Source organism: Lepisosteus platostomus, chromosome 19 (assembly GCF_059453375.1).
Source record: "Lepisosteus platostomus isolate fLepPlt1 chromosome 19, fLepPlt1.hap1, whole genome shotgun sequence".
Taxonomy (NCBI): Eukaryota; Metazoa; Chordata; class Actinopteri; order Semionotiformes; family Lepisosteidae; genus Lepisosteus; species Lepisosteus platostomus.
This window is the reverse complement of record NC_142629.1, coordinates 18,459,218-18,480,121: the sequence shown is the minus strand read 5'-3', so window position 1 is coordinate 18,480,121 and position 20,904 is coordinate 18,459,218. Positions and strand designations below refer to the sequence as shown.

Here is a 20,904-nt window from a genome sequence, read left to right as displayed (position 1 = left end):
TCAAGGGCAGAATGGCATTCATAAGTGAATAAAACACTCTACCACTTTCTTCACGATCATATCCGATTTTTTACTGACCCACAGAAGATAGCAATTTTGTGTCTCATCTGTCAACACATTGCCCCTGAACATCCTCTCAGCATGCAGATAGGTTTCATGTCAGAGCCATTCTGCTAAGGTGCAGGTTATTTGTTCCTGGAATGTCTTGTGTTGAAGCTGCTCCAGTCTGAACTAGTCTGATTATGATGATGGAGCAGACAGATGTTTTACTGCTATGCTGATGGAGTGGCCCTCCACCTCTCAGGAAGAGCCCTGCCCTTCAGAACACTAGTTTCCTGGTTTCGCTGGTCTTGTGAGATGATTGCTGAAGCAGAGTGTCTCATTCTCTCACAAACGGGTTGCCTTCAATCATGTCAATAGCAACCTGGCAATCTTCATTATTTAAGTTGTATCTTCCACTGATATACAGATGATGAAAAATCATTTTGTCAATTTTACCTCTAAACATTGCGCACCTCATTTTTTTAAATGAAATCACATTGAACTCAGTGTTTTGTTTTTCCTAAAAAAGAATCAAGACCTTTCGGTGTAAAACAGTATCTTTGTGCATTGCCATTTGTTGTTGTAATGCTAAGGGGAAAAATAAGTAAAATATGATCATTGACCGTGCTGAAAAGAGGAAAAAAGAAATACAATGTTTTGGCTGTGGAGCCTTCTTCGGGTGACAACTTTCTTTTCTTCTCTTTTCAGCAGGAATAAACCTTTATTTGTTCCTCTGCAGCCTAATCATGCTGACCCAGCTTCTTCTACTTGAAGATATTGTATTGTTACATAGATTTCTTTTTGTTCATAAGGGGTTGAATTGCAGTAATGAATTTAGCAAGGTCTTTGCCATCATTAGGCAGAAAGCATACTTTCTGTGTTGCATGTGTTGTACTGTAGAAAATGTAGTTCTTACAAGCCTAAAATAAATTAAAATATCCTTCTCCTCTGCATCACGATACAAAGTTCCTGAATTTGACACAGGTGTGTCAGAAGAAGTACTGAATGTGTATGAGTTATGGCATTGTGGAATGGCTGTTCCTTGTCAGGTGCATTGCAGTCATGAAGCCATGATCCATCAACACCTATTTTTCCATCCGCTGGTGGGTTTCAACAAATGTTCCAGTTCCAGGGACAGCTACAAGACTGCCCTCAATGCAGCTGTCAAAGCACACTTTGCCATTGAGAAATGAGCTGGTTTACCCAAAGACCAGGCACAAGTCCCACAGCTTCCTGTGATTGTGGCTGAGCATTTAATTGTACGACCTACAACAATTATCAACCCTGGCCCTGTATTGTCTTTTTTATTTTATACTGTAGCCGTGTGATTACAGGATCTTTCCTTATATACTCTTCTTGTTTGCTGACTAAAAGTATGTGGTGTTGGCATATGTGTTGTATTATTTTTTTGTTTCTTTGCTTATATTAAGTAATTAATTTGAATAGACATTGTTTTTCTTAGCATATGTATACATTTCCTGTCATTCTCTTTTTTGTTGTAGCTGCAGTAGGATAATGGCTGGTTTCCTCAATTCTTTATCTCTTACGTCTAACTGGGGCAGAGAGCTATTGAGGTGTGAAATCAACCTTACAGAATAAGAATGTGCGAAGTAGCAGTTGTGCAACATTTGAGAATTGATCCCCTTGATAAAAACGTCTTCAGTTGCAAAGCATAATAAAAGTTACATCCCGATAAGGAAAAAAAAAAGGGAGCACGATATATTTCATAATCATACAGGTTAAAGCTCTGGGCCTTGAGGAATGTGAAATAAAGCATTGTTTGTATTTATTTAGAAGGACTGGGTCCCAAAGTCCCTCCTCTGTTTTAGAAGTTGTGTTTTATAACTTTCATGTTTCCTTTTAACCGCTGGTTTTTTCTGAAGCACTCCATCACTGCACAACAGAATGAGATCCCTTGGCTACAGTCATATGGAGCGTGACCTTGTCACCACAGTCTCTTCTCTCCTTACTCTGGCGGGGGATGTTTTAAGTTCTGCCTCAGGCCAAAATCACTGCAACTGCTCAGCCTGCTCACCAAACCAGGACAGTAGGACTCGGTTCCTCTCTACAGCAGGCGCACGTTGTTCATCAGGAGGTAACAAAAGAAACACACCAGGGTTAAAGGCCTATAGGTCAGTGAGCGGTTATTCATTTTTACAAAATATTTGTGCCCAGGAAAAGGGTTTGAAAATATATTTTAAATAGTTTCTATTTTCATGGTTGCAAACATCAGTTTTGAAGTTACTTGGTAATCAAGATGTAGGCAATAGCTGAGCTTCCACTTTTTTAAAAAAGTCTCTTTTTTCTTTGTTGTCTCTTTAAGAGGTTGTCTCTTTAAGACAACCCAGATCCTATGCTGGAAATAAGGAGGGTCTGCGTTCCTGGATGAGACATACTGTAGGGTTCACACACACTCAGGGACAATTTAGGGACCTCTTAGATGAACCTCTCAGAATGTCTTTGGAAAATGGTATGAAACTGGAACAAGTAAGCAGAGGAAACAGACATGCAAAACATGCAAACTCCACACAGAAAGCATCACATGCTAGAAGCGAGGGCAGGACTTGAGAGCTGTAAGGTAGCAGTGCTTACTGACACATCACCACACCGCCTGCATGTATTACTGCAATTTATACTTATTCAGGTTAATTTAGGTTGCCCTAGCAAGTAAGTGGCACAAGGCAGGATATGCCCTGAAAGGGGTGCCAGTCCGTCACAGGGACACACAGACACACCCAAACTAGCGAGTTTTCCTAGAGTTCAATTATCCCACCAGTTTATCTTTGGGCTGCATATGCAAATATGGGGAGAACATACAAACTCCACGCAGACAGCACCCCAAGAATTGAACCCACATCCCCAGTGCTGCAAGGCAGCAATGCTAACCACTGAGCAACTATGCCACCCCGGATTAGTTTGTTCTCTTTAATGTCTCTTTCTGTACTGCCCAATTAGCACAGACTACCAAGCCATAAGGCATTCCCCCTGCTTATGATTTATATTGTATATTTCTGATTTCCATACCAAATGCAGTATGTAATTTTTCTTTTAGGTTTTTGTAAAGTCTACAGTCACAAAAATAACTCATCTATTGTTCTTTCCACATTATGGTATTATTTATGATTTTTGCAAATGACCTAATCTCGTATCTCTTTGTTAATACCAGAAAATACTTGGACTCACTTTGTTTTCAAAATATATGCCCTATTTTTTCATCAGCATTGTTCACTGCTATTACAACAGTAAACAGACTGTTTAAACATGCTTAAATAGCTTATGAGATAATAGGGGATTAATAATAGAAGACAATAAAGATATAGTAAACATGCTCACTTTCTCTCAGGTTTTTACAATGGGAGATATCAATAACGTGCCTTATGTAATAAAATGAGCTCCTTCTGCATTGAGTAATTTTAACATTAGTGACACTGAGATTCTACAGGGGACAGGACAACTAAAAACTAATAAATCACCAGGGCCTGATGATATTTTCTCTGTCATACCCAAGGAAATGAGGGATGTTATTCACAGAGCCCTAGTATATTTTAATTCTGACTTGGAATGAGAGCAGTGCCTTCAGATTTGGGAATTGCAGATGTAATACCAATTCATAAAAAGGACTGATTCTGAAAACTATATCAACTACATAGCAGCCTTTGAATGGAAGTCGTAGTTCTGTTACTGGTAAAGGTATGAAAATAACCATGCTAATGTAGAAGAACACTTATACATTATGAAAGAAATGACAGCCGGTATGGATTTAGAAAGGGAATGTTTAACTTCCTTAACAAATGTGCAATAATTATTTGAATGAGCAACAAGGACAATTGATGATTTAATAGAGAATTTATGAGGTGGTATGTTAAGATGGAAAAGGTTGTTTCTCACAATAAAAGCCAGAGGAGCCCAAGGTACTATCTACACATGGACCAGCAACTAGCAAACTAGAAAAAAGTCAAAATTGTTGAGTGTGAATCAAAGGAAATGATGCTGAAGATCGACAATCTCCTATTAAGACTTTACTTAACACTATATTAAGTTATGGAGAGCTTACCATAAAAAGCATGTGATAATGTGGATGGATAGATCAAGGGAGCAACATATCTTCAATAAATCTAGATCTAATGCTAGTATTCTGTGAGCCTATAGAAAAAGCCAGCCCAGGAGACTCTTCCAGCCTCAGAAGTGAAACAGCCGCATGGGGTCACAAGTGGACACTAAACGTGGAGTGATTTAGAGGGGAGAATAAGAAGGGCACCTCTTCACGAAGGTCTGCGGACAGGCTTCTCAGGCAGGCAGCTGAGGCCTGAAGTTGGACGCTTTTAAGAAACAGTTGGACCAAACCGCCTCCTCCCGTAAGCATCTTACGCAGCTAACTATTCGGGGTTTTCAGCAGCTATTTACAAGTTTATTCTGACAGACCATCGTGTAACAAATATTGAGTCCTTACAGTAGCGATAAATAATGAAGAGGACTGGCAACATCCCACTTGCCATGTTTGTCTCCTTTCAGAGCTTCTTTTTCTCTCTCTGGAGAGTTCTGTTTAAGACAAAGACTTCAAAACAGCTTTTTTGTTTTGCCCCTGTAGAAATGGCGAAGATCTGTTTAACGTCCTTTGCAGTCAGACTATCACCACTCTGCTCCTGTGAGTCACCGCCTATCTCTGAAGTGGACAAGGCCACAATCAACACGACAGCTCTCCTGCATCTGCTGAGGGTTTCCCTTCAATATCTGCACTCTGATTACTTCAGTTCTTTTCAGCGGCCCATCAAGCGCTAGCCTTTTGCATGTATTACTGAGTACTGTAGGTCAATGGGTGCAGTTCACTTACATGCATTACAGACTAGGGAGAAGTGGTCCATTTCTAATGGGTGTTTTTCATCAGTTGCCCTGCTAAAAATGATGATGACGAAGATGACAAAGCAGAGAAATGTGCAACTGTGGGGGAGAGAGGGCTCAAGGTTGCCACCTGGGTAGGGTTTTAATATTTCTGGATATTTTGTACAGTTTATTTGCAATAAAAAAATATCACCCCAAAAAAAGAAAACAGTAGTTATGACCAGGTCAAGCCCAGTTAATTATTTATAATTGTCAACCAACAATTAGAATGAAATAATTTTGTTTCATTCAAGTTGGAGCATGGACTAGAGGAAGAGCAGATTTTGCTTATTCTTATGATTTATTGTAAATAATTATGATGAGAACAACTAAATATCTGTATGTTATACCTATGTGTTTGTTTATTTGCTTTTCTCACAGTACACTTAACCCTAAGAAGCAATAAAGCATGCAGGTCTTCCACAAGAAATTTATTACAGCAAATTTGCAATAATCTAAAGGGTAATTTAACTCAGAATAGAACTGAAATTAATTTCCATGTAATTCAGTTTTACTGAGAAGGACAGTTAAACTACATAGATATTTGATCATAAATGGAGGTCCTGTAACAACCTTGTGATTGTGTGTGAAAGATTGTAAGGCACGAGGATATGAGCACAAGCATTCTCTCTTGGCAGGATTTGTGCTTGGAGTGCAGTCTTTATTACAAAGAGAAGATCACGATAGGGTCATAGCAGTTCCCAGAGCATCTCATTTTATTTCTGTTCAGTGTTTGTTCTGGACAGATGGCTCGCACGGTTGATGGGCTTGTTGTTTACACTGATTTGTGTCAGATTATTACAAACTGCTTCATGCAGCAACTTAATGGTGCTAAACAGATGAAAAGCTTTAACGAATGCTGACAATTTGCCACAAAATATAGGATGCTTTGTTTTTATTTTTAGAGAATATTTTCTAGTTTCTTAAAATAATTTCACCACATTGAAATAGAAAAATGGTAACTATGTCTCTGTGTAGATATATATACAGTATAATAGCATTACACTCACCTCAGTGGGGAGGATAGCAGAGTGATGAAGCCAATTCAGAGAGGGGGATTATTAGGAGGCCATGTTTGGTAAAGTCCAGGGAGAAATTTGGCCAGGACACCGGGGTAACACCCCTACTCTTTTCAAGCCCTGGGATTTTTAATGACTACAGCAAGTCGGGACCTCGTTTTTATTATTGAATTGAGATCTACTGTATCTGCATTTGTAGCGTTTAAATCTGAAGCTCTGTACAAAGAGCAAGTACTGTAGGTGAGCCGAGAAAAACATTACCTGAGATTTTTTTTAAAGATTGGCTTGTGCTAGCCTTGGGTGGTGCGGAAACAGGAGAGGGGGAAAAGGCCAAAAAAAAAAAACCAACACTTATGTTCCATTGTGCTGTTTCCCTTTCCCTTGACTTTCAGATGGAGAGAACAACAGCGTTACTGATATCACTGTAATAGTCATTTAAATTTCAAATGTTCCCATGTGATGTCGACACACAACGCTTTTCAAAGCCCATTGATGTTTCCAGGCCCTTATTAAAGCCTTCCATGGTTAAAGGTGGGCTCTTGCAGCTGCAAGGCGCTCTGTGCCAGGGGCCCCTTCCTTCCAAGCCCTGCTCAATGCCATGAAACGGGTCATTGAGCAGCTAAATGGAATCATTATGATAAATAATTAAAAGAATGGCGCACAAGATTCCAAACTTTTGCTCTCTCCTCGCTCTGCCCTCATTCGTGTTTTCACAGGCTTTTGCTTGATGGCAGCTGCCTGAGGCGCTATAACTATCACCTCTTTCACTGAAATGCAAATTGCATCCTTACCAGCTAATTAAACTACATTATCTATAGTCCTTGGATTTATTAAAATTCTAGCAGCGTTTTAGAATTCTGTGGGAAGCGAAATTGGTTTCAGGTTAGGTTTTTGATTTTTTTCCAGGAGGTGTTAAATGTGTTTGTGAATGCAGCATGGCAATGGAACTGGGAACACTGAAGTGGTCATTAAACACGAACAAAGAAGGCAGTGGAAAGCCCACTTGTCCCTTATTATAGCTGTGTGGATGTATAAATATACAGAACAAGCAGTACGTGTGTGTATACATACATACAGGCATGCTACCTTCACAGAAAATTAGGAAAAAGCCCTGACAGTCAACCTCCAGAGATTACAGTTGCAATAATTTGCTCCGTTGATTGGACTGGATATTCACAGGTGTCCATAAAGATATGGAACCACTAGTTGGTAATAGTTGGTGACTCAGCTCTACCTGAGATGTGGGCAGCATTTCAGTTGCTTCTCGGGGGGAATTATATTCATAAACCACTGCCTCTAAACCTCTGAATTAGCCAGTTATGATGTTGCCTTCAGGAATGCACCAGTGACATCTGCACCAGTAATGTCTCTTGTGAGGTCACTTACATCAGTCTTCTTCCCGATAGCACGGTATACTGGGGAAAAGACCTCCCCTACTACTGCATTACAATCCCTAGTAGTACTTGGAGATACATTATATAGGATATACAGTATCATCTTCTAGAGCTAAGCCAATCATACTGATCTGAACAGGAATGGTTACTGAAATCCATAGCAGGGCATGTATAGACACAGACATGCATTCATTAACACCAGCACCAGTTCTCCTAGAAGCTACTTAACATACTAGTATGTCTTTGGACAGTGGGAGGAAACTGGGGCTTTTCTTTGGGGAAACCCGAGCGAACGCAGGGAGAACATACAAACCATGTGTACACGTGTGCACATATACATATATATATATCTGTTATACAGTACATAAAAAGGGATCATCTGAGTTTTATTAACTGAAAATAAATTATTCTGAATGTCTTTAATATTAGAAACAACATATCTGTTGTGTATACATAAAACACTAAATAACGTGCTATATTATAAGCAAACAGTTGATTAAGGTGTATCAGTTTCGTTTGTGGTTTTCTTTCCTTGCGTCTTACAGTAGCATGAACACAGATTAGTATTGTTAAAGGATGGTGTCTCTTCAGTTTGGAAAAAAATATATGAAGCTAATCCACTTTCTTAAACGTGTGCAGGACGTCATATAACCGAGATCAAGGTATATTTAAATTTCAATGTAACAGTTGTATCCATAACAGAATCATTTGTGCATCTAAAAATAATTGTTGGTTTGAGCAAGATACTCCATAAAAATTCATGAAATGCAATTCATGATTCATGAGGATGATTCTTTCACTCATTTATTTACTTACTCATTTGTTCATTAATTCATATATATTTGATTAATATTAATAATATTTGTAGCACAAATCATATCGACAAAAAGAGCTGCCTTCAACAGACAGTAGTTCATTAAAATTTCTTTAAAAAAATGGAACATCAGCACTCATTTTCAACTGTACATTGCTACCAGTACAGTTAAGCTGTATCTTTTTTTCTTGAAAGTCTGTGTGCTTTGCATTAAAAAAATCCCATCTGATTCTTTGAAACTGTTTAGAATGTACAGCAATGCTTTTATAACCAACATCCAGTTTCTCCATTATCATGGTCCTCTACTAAAACTTTAATAATTATGCCAGAAGGATTGAGGGAAAAAAATGATGCGAGACATGTTTTTTCTCCTTATTTAATTAGGGTCATGAATGCTTCTTCTCTCTGTGTAAGTTTGTTATCATGACACTATCTGTCACAACTCACTATAACACTGTTGATCTCTTTTATTTCTGTGTTTTATATACAGTCCCTATATAGTTGGATGAGCTTGCTGACCCCATGAGTCCAGGCACAGCTGTCCATAGACACTCTCTGGAAGCAGAAATTAATCAGCTAATAGTATTCATTCAAGTCCACGTTAAATTATTTTACTGGCGTGCAAACTTATAGTGTGCATAATTAAAACTGACATTTTATATTTTGACATTTATGATATTCTACCAGAAATATTACTGAGAGCAAAATTTGCTTGTGGACCTTCCTGAAAGGACAAAATAATAGTTAATAATCGAAATATTTCCTCTGCCCCACATCCTTCGGGAAAAGTACCTCGTTTAGCGAAAGTTCTGAATTTACATTTTTCTACACTGTCTCTTGTCCAGGTTTTCCTTGTTTCTTCCTCGAAAACAGATAGGAGAATAAATTGAGAATAAATGCCATTAACACTTTTTACATTATTTTGCCCCCTGTAATTAATTGTATCCGTTGTAGTTGTCTGTGATGAAAGGTTAATTTCCGGGGTAGGTCTGCTGGTTGTATTCATGGCTGACTGGTTCCACAGCTACAAGAATAGGGTTGGTGCTGTAACTTCTGAAGGGCCTCTTGTGCGTATCCCAGATCCATGGTATATTATTTCGTAGGAAATTGAATCTGGTGTGAAGAGATGATGACAATGGAGTTGTACTTTCATTCTCGGAACAGGAGATAAATGAAGAACGGGTGTCTGTCTTGTGTCTGTAGAAAAAGCCAGGGAAGCCATGAAGAGAGGGCCACGAGACAGACCAGGCGAGGAAACGGCTTGCTCCTGTTGGACAATTTAACCTGAACTTGCAGAGGTGAGTAGAGAAATTGGCTTTGTGCTATAATCCTCTATAAGCCATGTTGCATTGGTCCGTCTGGCAGCATAAGACTTAAGCTATACTGTGCTTAGGTTCTGAGGCTCTTTAATAGGTTCTTGTCTATCGCCAAAACAAACTGGGGCAAACCAGCAGACAGTAGGTAATGCAATGAAGAATCTAATTCTCAGGAACTCACAGGATTATAGGCAACATCAACAACAATAGTACATTTAGCAGGTGATTTTACACAAAACGTGTCAGAAAGATGCTAGGAGATGGATCAGAATGAGGTTTGCTAATTTGGTTGTGCCACTGTAAACTCTGTCTCACTAACAAGCCTTTTTCCTTTAACCACTGGTTCACATAACTTCTCGGGGGTAATAGGTACACATATTAAAAACTCCAGCACAAAGGCAGCACTGACATTTTTAACAGTTGACCGAAATATACGTTTTGTATCCTTTTTAACAACTGACCACCATCAAAAGAGTCGAGTTCTCACACAAAGTCATGTTTGAATGATTTTGCATTGATGTGTCTACATAATGTATGGTCCAAAAAATAGAGATGGGGAATTTGCACGTATAATTCTTCTGGAATTACTGGCAATTATTGAGGGGTTACTAATTAACAAAGCAATTTTCTTCAAGTTAATTAGCTTGATAAATATGCAGTCTTCAAACATATGTGATGTACAGTCTTGCTTAACTATGGCAAAAGAATGACTTGTCACTATAGAGCAATGTGCTTTGAGATTTTTTAATTACCAGAGGTTTCTCAATATTGGTTTGGCTTTTATAGTTATTTATAGTTATAGTTATAGGCTTTTATAGCTATGTTTTATAGTTATGTCTTCTTATGTATATTCTTTCAAAGAATATAGAGTTAAAAATAGCTTTCCAATATCTGTTTAAACGTTTGTCATCAAATAAATTTTGGAAGGTAATTTAAAATTTTCGACTGTAAGACATATAAGAAATATCCAGATAAGATTGTACTCACATCTTTATTTACTTATAGAATGTTTTTGATTATTATAAGAAAAGACAACAAACAATATTCACATGAAGATTTTTTCTCATCAGATTTCTTATTTCTTTACATACTGTACTTCTGTTTCATCATTAATGTAAACTTGGTGCTGTCAAATAGCAAGAAATTAGATGTTAGAACGGTTAGCTCAGGATTACTTATTTACTAATTCCAATGAAAATTTAACGCGGACAAAGTGAAAAATGCTGTATTCTGGGCTTCTTTTCTGTCCCCTCAATGTTTTTATACTGTATGAACTCTCACATCGCACCACTTTCAACAGCAGTTCTCCGTTTTCTGTGCTTTTTGTGCTATTAAATATTATGCTTTCGTTCTGCCTCGATGCAGCTTCATTATTAGATATTTAATTAAAAAGCAACAGCGGATATTTCAGAAGCTTAAGAGAAGTGGATGGATGGACAAATTTAGCACGTTCTTCACCTATGAACTTCGTGGGACTCTGAATATACTTACAGTACCTTGTCCTACAAATGAAGAGTTGTAACGGTTGTTATCGAGAAAGGTGCAGGTGTTAAGGTCAACAAAGCCCACTTACGGTACTTTTCCTTTGCTCTGGAACAACCATCAGAGTGGAAACGCCTGTTACAGAAGGTGATGTCAGTTCTGATACCGGGGACTTCAATGTAAGACTGACATCAGTTAAAAGACTTTGAAGAGGTAAGGTCTTCAGCAAAAAAGTGCCGACGTGGCTTCATGTTAGCTGAGATCAGATAACGCTATAAACTAACAAACAAAAGAGGGACCCGTCCTTTTCAGACAGTGTTTTCCCATTATTTCATTTGAAGTTTTTTGTAGAGCCCCACGATTGAAGGTACATTTCGAAACCTCTGTTACTATTTTTAAAAAGAAGCAGTTACACCCTTGGAAGCACAGGGAGAGATCAAAGTAGAAAAAGATGTCTATTTTGGCAGTGATATACTATAATTTATAATTTATACACTGTATAGGCTGAAGACCCTCAGATCCAGTGGACTTTTAATGTTTAATTTCTCTGTCAGACATGGTAATTATCACATCAAACTGAAACAAAAATGTGAAATAGAATATTGACATTACTCTCACTGTATTTTCAAACATTGACAGCTCTGGTGTCCATGGAAACACAGATTAACATTTCTCATCAAATTTGGATGTAATAGCAAAATAACTAACCTAAAGTAAGAATAGTGTGATGTTTATTCATTAGCATTTATAATTCCAGAAAGCTTTAGGTTTATTTTACAAAGGAACAAGACAGTGAATGGCCATAGAATCACACTGTATCAAATTATTTTGGAAACTGAATTCTTTGCCAGAAAGAAAAATTCACATTACATTCTCTTCAATCCTCAACGCTAAATTAGATGGCTGACAAATAGCGATCTTGGCAAGTACAGTAACGTGATACCTTGTCTCTGAAGCATGCTGCTGCTACTACCCTGCTCACTAGCTTCAGAGCATTGTATATAAATGCATATAGTGTACATAAGCTTTCTACTGCAGAAATGTGAATAATTACTCCTCACAAGATGTGTTAAAACTGGTAGGCTGGCAAGCTATTGAGCTAATGTGCATCTGTCTGGGTTCAGATGGAGAGATCTGTAATAGCTTTACAGCAGAGGTAGTTGGAGCTGCCTCTCAGCTACATTGCTCTGGGTTTCATTCCAGCCTTCAGCATCTGTCTGTGTGGAGTTTGCATGTTCTCACCAGGTGTTTGTGGATTAGTGCCTGGTGTTCTAGTAGTCATGTAATTGTTGGTTTTAAATGTAACAGTAGTCCTCTAACAATGGGAACATTATATGGTTTTCTAGCGTGACTACACTATATATTTGATTGCACTCTATATACAGTACACTCTACCCAAGTGCACAGTTTTTCTGATATAAAATGATACCACCACCACATACTGTAACTTCCTCATCACTGCCTGCTGTATACAGTATATTACAGAGGGTCCTTTGCATCCTGTTCAGAGATGTAAAGATACTGTTTTAGTGAATGTACAGGGATGCATTGTACTCTAAATGTTAATGAACAAAACTAGCCTCCCCTCCAGCCTCTGATGGAGGGGATTTGAATGATGCTGTACGAACGATGCATATAAACAGTCATGGCAGCCCCATGAATTATTAATATAAGTATAACTTGGATCCTTTCCATCAGAGTGAGAACGGAGCTGAATATGATGTTGATAAAACATTAAATGGTTCCATGTAACCATCTAAACACCTTCCTCCTCTCTTTACTACCATACTGCTCCTTTCTCTGGTGAGCAAAGCAAGGGCTCAGCCCGGCAACTAAGAGTGCTGCCCATAAATATATCCCCTGTGCATCCATCCAGGGTTGCAGCAGCTAACTGCAGGGACTGTAAATCTCACGCTGGAAAACTGGGTCAGAGAGCTGGAAACCTGGCTGTGGAATATCAATATGAAATCAAGGGAGAGAAGTGTGATTGACAGTCCTGAGAGAGGTGCAAGCTGTGAACCATTTCAAAGGGAAGAGCTTCATATTAAACAGAGAGGGAATATTAACCAGACCTTCACCAATTGACTGTTTTGCTCCGATGCCCTCTGGACACTTTATTGTAGGTAATTTTTTTTCTGCGATTATCTTAATCCGTAAGGTTGAAAACTTATTTTCGTCATCCGTTTTTAAAGCTTGCCTTTAAAATATTTGGGGGGGGTTCAAATGTTTTCAAGCCAGGTCATTTTCCACTGCTCTTGAGACTTTTGACATCAGAGTGCAAATTAGTTCAAAGGAATCCAATAGCCTTAGTTGGCTAAAGATCTGTTTGTTGAAGTTCAGTGGCCAGAATGGAGAAGAGTCTAGTTGTGCTGTATGCAGATACTGCCAGCACTATAACTTAAACCTAGATATGACTTTTATTTCAAATAACTGAACCCTTCCCCTTCTGTTACTGAATACACTTATCTAGGTGTATGCTCACTGGCAGACATTTTCATCAACAACACTTTTAAGCCTTCCTGTTTCGTCCTGTCAGCTTCTCCAAGTATCACAGATCATCACTATACCAGCACAGACTGGATGGTCTTTGCCTCTGCCGTTATCAAGACAGCTGCTTGTTTGCAAACTGCTTCGAGCGGTTATTACTCATATTCCTGAATCGTATTTACAGCTGCTCAACACTTAATTTGATCTCCACGGCCTTTTGCTCCCATTCACCTGTCTTTCTGGTACATTTGTCATCAATCAAATATATATATATATATGTCAACATAAAAAAAAAGAAAAATGGGCAGTGTGTTGGGCACATTTATGAGTTGTGAACATTGCAGGGACATTTTCTGACTTAAACCTGGACCTGCAACAAGCTCTTTAATCTACACTCCCAGTGTAATCATCAAGTAAAATTGGTTAGCAAAACATCTTGAGCTGTTACGATAGAAGGCATGATGGTGGTTAATTTTATTTCCTGTTGGGGAACAGCCCAGTGTCCAACAGAAATCAACAGACAGACGAGTCTTTATACTCTCTAGTCCTGGAGTAAGCACAGCATCACATTAGTTATCACATATAATTATTTATTTATGCAGGACAGAACAGACCAGAAAAAAAATGAGCTGCATCAGCTTCCCCCAGTGGTATCCTCTGAACAGCAGTAGTTATTTATATCTAATTGCTTAGATTTCACATCCATATGTAGCAGGGAGTGTGTGGTTTAATTAGATTATCAATAAAATTATCAACGACTCAATAATATGCTCAACAGCAAACAAAAGAGCCGTCATTGTTCTAAAGGGGCTTTCTACGATAATACCAGTGAATAGTCATTACCATAACAACCCATGTAAAAATACAATAGTATATTCCTCACTTTCTCAATCTCATGTGATCAGCAGCTACATGCCACAGGTCACATACAGTACATCACTTAACTGATAGTCTAGTGAAACCACATATTCCATACTGCAAGAGAAGGAAAGCTTGTCAAACTTAAATCACATGCCAGAATTTGTTGATAGCGTACATGCACAGCTTTCTTCTAAATAAGGAATCTATTTTGTGGTTTTGCTTTGATCCGGCGATCTGATGTATGTGCACTGGACATACAGGTGGGCTTTGACAAGGTTTGTTCCCAATTTGACAGGAACATAAACCAATGGAGCACATACACATGAAGTGGAAGTGCATTTAACAGAAGGCACTTCTTTACATAGAGGATTGTTGGAGTGTGGAGCAAGCTACCGGCCATGTTGTGGAAGCTTCTTTATCGAAGTGCATGGATGAGATCCTGGGTTGCTAGAAAGCAAAAACCAGGTCTTTACCCCCTAGGAGATTATCAAACACTCCATTCAGTGTAAAACAGCATTTGACACTGCTGGATGTTTGATATTATTGCATGGAGCTATTTCTAGGTTTTATAATTGTATAAAATACTGCATAGTCTGAATAATGTGCTCTGTATTTAAGATATGTTATGAGCGTAACATACCATGATCATATTTAATACATGATTAACTGTTATATATTTAAGCATCCTTACATAGATTCAGCACTAGGTAACAGAATAGCCTTGTTTATGATAATTATGCAAAGTGCCAGACAGTAGGTGCTATACAGTATACTGTACCTTGAAGCCTTTGACTTAAGTAACAGTTTGTATCCCATCAAGTGACTGGTACTGTAGGTGCAGCTATAAACAGAGGCTGCTAGATTCTTGTCTCACTAATAAAGGGGTATTGAAACAGAATGTGTTATCGGGATTAATCTTTTTTTAATAAACAGAACAAATTTTAATTAAATATATTCAAGATAATACCTCTTTCAATAAACATACAAAACATTTGTATGCAGAATTAAAATCCCTTGTGCTGCACCAGTATCCTCTCTGGTATTTAATTGTTAAACCTTGTTTCTATTAAATAAATGTAATTTTTAGTTAACATAGGCTCAAGGTAAATGGCCTTGAAAAGCAGTATCTACGACAGACTGTAAAGCAGATATAGTCTCAGGCAATTAATCTCTACTGTACTGTGTTTTAATTAAAAAAATATTTAATTGCCAGCACTCTGTCAGTGCTGGAAAATTTAATTTTATTCTGTTCTACTGGTCTCTCTAACACATTACTAAAACAGTAATAAAACGTTAATCTAATAAGTAGAATCACAGATTTGTGAAAATAATATTTTTTTTACATATGCACTTAAGTTATTTAAGTAGTTCTGGTAAAATTTTATAATAATTATCCGTATTTGTAATGTAATTGCATGAGGTTATTACTTACTGAAATAATTCATGGTCTATTTGTGACTTCCTCTATTGACTTTTCCGTATTTCATTGTAATATGTTGCCATATTTCTCTATATTTACATAGACAGTGTTAATGTCTTATCTTTAAGGATTGCACATTTCAAACTCTGTAATTACTGAAGGAAAAGGCCATCACTTAAAACTAACTATCATATGCCTCAACTTCAGAATATTCAGATTACATTTACATTTCCATGTACTGTAACTTAAAAACCTGAAATTCAGTTAGACTACATCAGTAAAAAAACACAATCATTTTTCTTTATTTTATTTTTAAGCCATTGCTTAGCTTTGATGTGTAATTTATATTTCAATATAGTTTATATTATTGTTTCAAAAGGAAGTATCAGGAGTTCAGATAATTGTGTCAGAGTGACATTTTGACAAGCCGTTTTTAAGACTTAGGGGGAAAAAATGTTTGAATCTGTGAGAATAAAAAATAATTTAAGAGAAGGAGGACATAGAAGGCAGTCAGTAAAGTCTTTCAACTTATAGTGAAGAGTCAATAAAATGCTAAAAGGATATGTAAAAAGGACAACCAGTATACTGTAGATTTGTTTTATACTACCATGATTATGGGGAACTGGTTTTAATGTGGCTTAAGTCTTCTCACATATTTGCATCTTTTTTTTTTCTATTTCTTGTTCAATGTGCTCCATTTGACTCTTTTTGGGATCATTATTTCCACTCCTTAGGAAAGAACATAAAAATCTGACTCAGTAGATAAAGGATTTTATGCCTGTAGATAAAGGATATCCCATTCTGACACTGTTGATTAGCCCACAGTTAGTGACAGTTAGCTGGTATTTCTTTTACTAGCAAGACACATGCCTGCACTCCTGCCATGTGCTCATTGTCAAGGCACTCAACATTTGCCTCCAAACCCCTCAGCCAGAGTTAGCATCGTGTTATCAATAAGAAAACCATTGGCATAGCGCAATGCTCATTGATAACACTTAAGCTCTAGGGAGATTGACAAGTTCATGAGGTCACTGTTACATGTCCAGTCACAAGGCATCCCTTCTTGGAGACTCATGCTTACAGTGGGTTAATGACATGGCCCAGTCTCAAATGAGTGAAATGTGGACTGTCTGGATCAACCTGTATTATGCACGATTATATGTACTGCTTGAGCTGCTCTGTGGGTCCCCATTTCCTGTTTTAATTAATCAAGAACAAAAGAAATACCTGACGGAAAATACCACAGCTCTTTTCTAATCATTTTAATATCACATTGTTTGCATAGTTTGGTCACATTGCATACTGTATTTGTTTTCAACTGAAAGGATATTAAGATATAGAATAGTCATGCTTAGGGAACCTGTAATACATTAATGTATCATGAACTCACTTATATTCTAGACAAACAAATTGTAAGAATGTATGCTGTATTTGTAAAGCAAACATACATTCAAGAATTTGAAGAATTTGAAGCCCATTTTCTTCATTTTTTGGAAAGGATTTACAAATATAAAAGAACTATGTATAACTCTGAAGAAATCCCAGTAAGTACTAAATAAAAGTAATTGCATTTATACCCATTATTTTGTTTGTTGCTTCATGTTGAGAACATAGAAATATTCTCTCTTTTAGCCTCAGTAACTGCTGGTTTAAATAAACAATAAACACATTAGCACTTAAATTATAGTTGCAGAGTAACCACGTTTACAAAAGCAGTTCTGGAGATGTATGCCTGTGTACTGAAATCTCAAATTTAATATCAGTGAGGTTATATACTGTACTGTATGTCTTTTGCATAGAAACCTATATAGTCTGAAGTCCCTGGAATACTGAGATTAAAATCCTGGTGCACTCATTCGTGAAGCGGAACAACTGTAAAACATGTCAAAGATGACAAAAATTAAAATATTTGCCATAGAAAAATGACAATATGAAGAAATACTTAATATATCTACAGTATATAAGGAGCTATTACATACATTGAATATGATCCCAGGAATTTTACAATAGTGGGGACAGAATAAATCAATGCCTTAGTGCATTATTTATGATGAGCTTTTACCAAAGCACTGCATGAAAGCTGCATCTTCCGCATCACATTCCTACAAAACATTTGTGCTTCAAACATAAATCTCGTGGCAGGCCTGCAGTAAGGAGGATAATACCTTCAGCTAACCTGCCACTAGAGGTAATAATAATAATAATAATAATTGCTTACACTAATACAGGACACTCCACTCAAAGCTCTTTACAAGTAATGGAGACTCCCCTCCACCACCACCAATGTGCAGCCCCACCTGGATGATTCAACGGCAGCCATAGTGCGTCAGAGACAAGAGAGTGATGAAGCCAGTTCAGAAATGAGGGTTATTAGGAGGTTGATCAAGGCCAATGGGAAATTTGGCACCCCTACTCTTTTCAAGAAATGACCACAGAGTCAGGACCTCAGTTTTATGTTTCATCCGAAGGACGGCACTGGTTGTTAAGGCAGCTACTGGTTGTAAATGCTGTAGGTTCACCTGTGGTGCATTCATTAATTAGATATTTGTTGAAGGGTTGTGAGACACCTTGTCATATAGGGGCTCATTTAGATTAGTTTGATATACAGTATTGAGGGACTCACACTGGTACCTGGTATTGGGGTGGGTTTAGAGTACGTGTTTGTGGTGCACACAAGATAGGGAGCCGCTTTATAAAAATAGTTTCCTTGCAGAGCATCTCTGCTGTATTTCCCACATGTTCAGGTCCTGCAGGCTGATTACTGAGAGTCAGAAGAAAGGCCTGTCACAAACCTGTTGATTTCTTCTATAGACATTTCAGCCACATACAAGAAATCAACCAATTCTGCAGTAGCTTCACAAACATCCTACAGAGTGAGCTGAAGAATTACTTGAACAGGAAGGGCATATATACCCTACCTGCTGCCTCTGTCTGTTCTTGGAGACCAAACCATCACGAGTTTGCATTGTTCTACTGTCTAACAATGTGGAATCAAGACAGATTGAACACATGGCTAGTTGAGACAAAGGATGTATTTAATTTTGCTCAATTAGTTGCATGCATGCATTTTGACGTGGATGTGACAATAAAGAAAGATTTATTTGGTGAAGCTTCATCAGCCTGCACCTGAAATTTCTAACTTGACAGTTTTCATGTCTGCAAGTTTTGCATTGCTTTGTGCACTGACAAGGACTGGAGCATGTCAGGTAATGTGTAGATATTTTTGAAAAAGCAAAACAAGTTGCTCACAATGCAAATTCAAGTACTACAGTATGCACTGTGGGAACACATGTGGAAAGGTATTGGGTATCTATGAGATCTATGATGTGACTTGCCAATTTCCTGGTTTCTGACCAATGTCCCCGACAATCTCTAGTTGCCAATAACTGACATATTTAGTACACGTTTTTGTGCAGCTCAACAGACTGAATACTGTTTATATACAAGACTGTTTATATTCAATCAGGAGCATTGGTGAAACCACTTTTTTGAAATTCCAGATGTAGATTGAAGTTATTTGCAAACAATCTCAATAACATTTCACAAGAAAATTGACTCAGATATTTCAGTTATATATATCTATACTGAATATAATATTATACTGTATAATACTGTGCCCAACAATATGTGAGATGAGGAGATGAACCACTTGATAGAGGATTCATCAGAAAATATCTTTGGCTTTGGATACCCCACAGACAGGACAGTAAAAGTGAGTTTGTTTCACACCAGTTACACCAGTTCTGTGAGGCTTTTTAGTAATTGCACTAAATGTAGAAAATGTAGAATGCACCTTCACCCAAAATTATAGCAAAAAAAATCCAAAAATTATAGCATCAACAGGAGCTGGGATCTGAAGGAGTAGGGTGTCCATGGCAAACCTGTCACATTCTCATCTAACAAGAAAGCTGCTCTTACATAAGCAGCGCAAGGACTTGAAATGGTTCAGTTGTAATGTGGTGGTATGCTGTAAGATAAGCCACAGAAACAGCAGCATGTGAGGTCCTGAGACTGAATCAATATAGTGGTCAGGCGACTGGACACTCCTGCCTTGACAATCTCAATTGGACCCGCCCTTTGATCTGGTGTGAAGAGGTGAGCCGGATCATGGCCTGCCATTGATGAACTGTTTCTTGTTTGTAATGACTCTGAGGTTAGAAATGACAGTCTGTGAACATGGTCTCTGACGTACTGATCACACAAAGGCATTGTTCTTTTGATAAAACAGATTACGGTGTATTGGTTTTATTTTCTGGGTTTTCACCCACCTTGACATGAAACAGGTTAAATGATCTCATCATCTGTGCACACATCAGCTCTCACTATTTAGTGTTTATGCAACCACATGTATCACAGTCAGTTATGAATGATCAAGTTAAATGGCAATAAAATAATATAATAAAGTCAAATCCATATTCTTAAGATCTTTCAAAATGTACATGTATAAATAATGGTAGGTGTCTTTTGATGCTCAGAACAGTACAGTATGTACTGTAGTATCCTGGGTCATAATTGGATTTTCTTCTCAAAAGGGAAAAGCACCATCTACTGGTGAATAATCCCTAATTTTCCAGGCATCGCTCACTCGTTTCATCACTCAGTTCCTGCTCAAATTTCAGACATTGAATAATTCAAACTGTAGGTCAGTAGGACTAATTTTTTTTTTAAGTGCACAGGTTACACTTCTAATGAAGAAGTGGGAATGCTTCAGATATGAGTAAAGAAGCGCAACATATTGCCAAAACTGCATATTGTAATAACACTAAACAGCTACAATGTGTGTCGAGTCTATGCAGAAGTGCTTTTGAAAAAGGCGGCTGGAACAATCCGTGTTGTTGAGGCGGTATCCTGGGTTCATACAGTACTAGGAGCGGTGGGGGATACAACCAAGCTTCACGCTGTATTCACTTCCATCTGGGTCAGTAGGACCTACAGTACAGGTGAGTATTGTACTCCTATTCGAGAAGCTTTAGAAGATCTCAGTCCTCTCAAACTTGCGGCTGTGGGTCTCCAAGCATCTCATTCCAAAGCAAACTCAAAGGTGTTTTGGAAGTCAGTCCTCACATTTCTCAAGAGCTGTGTGGTAATCTTAATATTCATCTGAAAATATTTTGTCATTTGTCATTTAAAAAAATCCATCATTTTCTGTTCACTGGAAGGCCAAACAAGCATTAAAAGGTTGGTTTCACCT

At 37.8% G+C, this 20,904-nt stretch overlaps 1 protein-coding gene and 1 long non-coding RNA gene across 5 annotated transcripts in view; one reads left to right on the top strand and one right to left on the bottom strand.

Annotated features, from left to right (window-relative positions):
* elfn1a (extracellular leucine-rich repeat and fibronectin type III domain containing 1a) overlaps window positions 1-20,904 on the top strand; it is a 165,938-nt gene that overhangs the window by 77,767 nt on the left and 67,267 nt on the right. For all 3 annotated transcript variants that reach the window (XM_088612414.1, XM_088612416.1, XM_088612415.1), the window contains exon 2: window positions 9,351-9,445. The gene's annotated coding sequence lies outside the window, so the exon portion shown is untranslated. The remainder of the gene's footprint in view (window positions 1-9,350; window positions 9,446-20,904) is intronic.
* LOC148645331 (uncharacterized) overlaps window positions 1-20,904 on the bottom strand; it is a 124,876-nt gene that overhangs the window by 87,227 nt on the left and 16,745 nt on the right. The gene's annotated exons all lie outside the window — the stretch shown is intronic.